A 2505-nucleotide genomic window follows, 5' to 3' on the forward strand; every position below is an offset into this window, starting at 1 on the left:
CCTTGAATGACCACATCATTTGTTTCTCTTTTTTTCCTTAATTTGGTTATTCTGTCAGTGAATTATAGATCTAGTATTACATTTCTTGCACCTTTTGGAGTAAGATAGAAACACAAATACTTTTGCAAGGTACAGTATTTTGTCACTATGATGTTTCAAAAACAGCAAGAATTAAGTAGTGTATTAGATACTGTACATAGAAGTGAGACAGCAGACATCAGCATGATTTTGTCATAATTCTTCCTCTTTTTCATTGATTATTAGTTTAACTAATGGCTTTAAAATAGCCTTCTTTTTCATTAAGTTAGTTACTCTTTCGGAAGCAAAGTTTTGAGAAGGAAAACTTCAGAAGACAGCTATTTGTCCCTTTAAGATGGTAAATGAACTATCCAACCCAAAATCTACCTTTCATTGGATTGACATTGTGTGAAAATCCAGCTTTTATTAGGCTTTTGCCTATAAAGGCAAGAAATCTTTATTCCTCTTGCCAAGCTGTAGATGAGTGATGTATGGACAGTAAATATGTACAGTAATATGTAATATGTACAGTAATACTGATTAATATTAGTCTGAAGACGTAAAGTGCACCAGAAACTGTAGAACATTACAGGTCATCTTCAGGTAGGTGTGACATTAATCCAAAGTATTAAATATGCCTCTCCCTTAGCTAACAATGTATGTATTTTGAAATGTTGGCCATTTTGAAATAAGACCTGTGACAAGTAATTTCATTGGTCATTCATTGTCTGAAATGTATTTAAATAGGACTTGCAGAATTGAGCACTTTCACCAAGCTGATACATTGGGCATACTACTTCATTATTTTTAAGGTGCAGCAATTAACAGGTACTGAACTTTGCATTCTTTTCTTTAACATAGACAAACGTTTGTGAGTACTGTATTAGACAATGCAAAATAGTATTTAAAAGCTCAAAGATAAAATTTATGCTATTAATCCATCCATTCATTATCAGAGATCCATTTATTATATGGAGTATAACTGTTTAAACTGTTTGATACTTAATTCTCTGTTGTCTTCCTTAGAATCCAGTGAATCATGAAGACGGCTCTCTTTCTGATGCTCCTCATTGGGCTGAGCATTGCTCTTCCAGTAAGTATTCACTACGTAAATGAAATGCTACTACTTACAGAGACTAGCAAAATAAATAACCTCACAGAGATACTAGAGCTGAGTATACTGTATATGTATATTATTTCAAATGTATGTTTGTTGTTTGCTTTTATCTATCATTTATGTTTATAAAGAAAACATTATTTTCTTTATATTACTTTCTCATACTGTACAAACTGCAAAAAAAATGTGCAATACCTTAAATTACAGAGAGCTTGTAGAGCAAATTGTCTAATGCTGAAACTTTTTACTGAACAGTAAAGGTATTGCCAGAGCAACATTTTTACTATGAAACATTGTTTGAATATGTTATTCTTTTAACAGATCGAAGAAGACCATCACCGGGAAGCAAGAGCTAGCTCTATATTTAAACCAGTATGTACAGTACCTTTAATTATCTGGCTTAAAAAAGCCTTCTTACGAAATTGATGAGTAAATAAAATAGAAATTGGTTCATATTAAATCAAGTGGCCTCACCATGTTTTGTCTATAGGTGATTAGAACAGTCTTGATGAATGAAATGTGCAGCAGCTCATGTTTCAAATGTTTCCTTTCATTATCTTAATTTCAATTATATGTTTTCTGTTATTTTTCCATAATAACTAGCATTCCAAGATGTATTTTGTCAATTATTTTCTTGTAATATAGAAGTCATTGTGCAACACTAAAATGTTTTTGTCATTAAAAACCTTTAGAACAAAATGCTTCTATCGAATTTCATAATTAAGAATCATAACTATCTGTACTTTCTTCATTATTCAACAGGCTGAAGCGAGCAGTACTGGCACTGGTGGTTTATCATCTTTATCCTTAACCCAGATTATCCAGATCCTGAAAAACCTGTTAAATGCACTAAAGGCTTAATATGGTAAGTATGTTTTATTTAAAATGTTTATAAGCCATACGCTATGTGTGATCATAAAATGAGCTTTGACTGATGTAAGTACAAAATTGGCTTATTCTCCTTTCTCTTTTTTTAAAGAAATAACACCTCTTTAGAGGTTCACACTTACTTTATACAATAAGCATAGAATACTAACAATATACTGTAATCTTCTGTGTTCCACAGGAAGGACATGAGGCTTCACAAACTCCTGCAGCATCTCAAACTCTGTTTCCAGCTGGCTAAAATCAACCGTCCGCAGTCTTGTTTCTCCTTTCTAGATTTTGTGTAAAATTATTGTTTTCCTTTCAGTGATTATGGAAATGTGCTTACATGTGCATGCAGTATGCAATGATCAATAAACTTCTCAATGCATACTTCTCTTGTTAATGTGTACTGCTTTATCATTTATTTTTAATGTATAAACAAATGGATTTACAGGTGTAGCTGAAATTATAACAGAAATTTGGGAAACTACTAACTGGGGCAT

At 32.0% G+C, this 2505-nt stretch overlaps 1 long non-coding RNA gene across 1 annotated transcript; it reads left to right on the forward strand.

Annotated features, from left to right (window-relative positions):
* The first annotated feature begins 812 nt into the window (after window positions 1–812).
* LOC148840524 (uncharacterized) lies at window positions 813–2274 on the forward strand. Its single transcript, XR_016091021.1, has 5 exons — window positions 813–846; window positions 1045–1111; window positions 1457–1507; window positions 1898–2000; window positions 2202–2274. It is a non-coding gene; the product is annotated as an uncharacterized LOC148840524 (long non-coding RNA).
* The last annotated feature ends 231 nt before the right edge of the window (window positions 2275–2505 follow it).

The sequence above is a fragment of the Atractosteus spatula genome, chromosome 1 (genome assembly GCF_055471065.1).
Source record: "Atractosteus spatula isolate fAtrSpa1 chromosome 1, fAtrSpa1.hap1, whole genome shotgun sequence".
In the NCBI taxonomy this organism is placed as follows: domain Eukaryota; kingdom Metazoa; phylum Chordata; class Actinopteri; order Semionotiformes; family Lepisosteidae; genus Atractosteus; species Atractosteus spatula.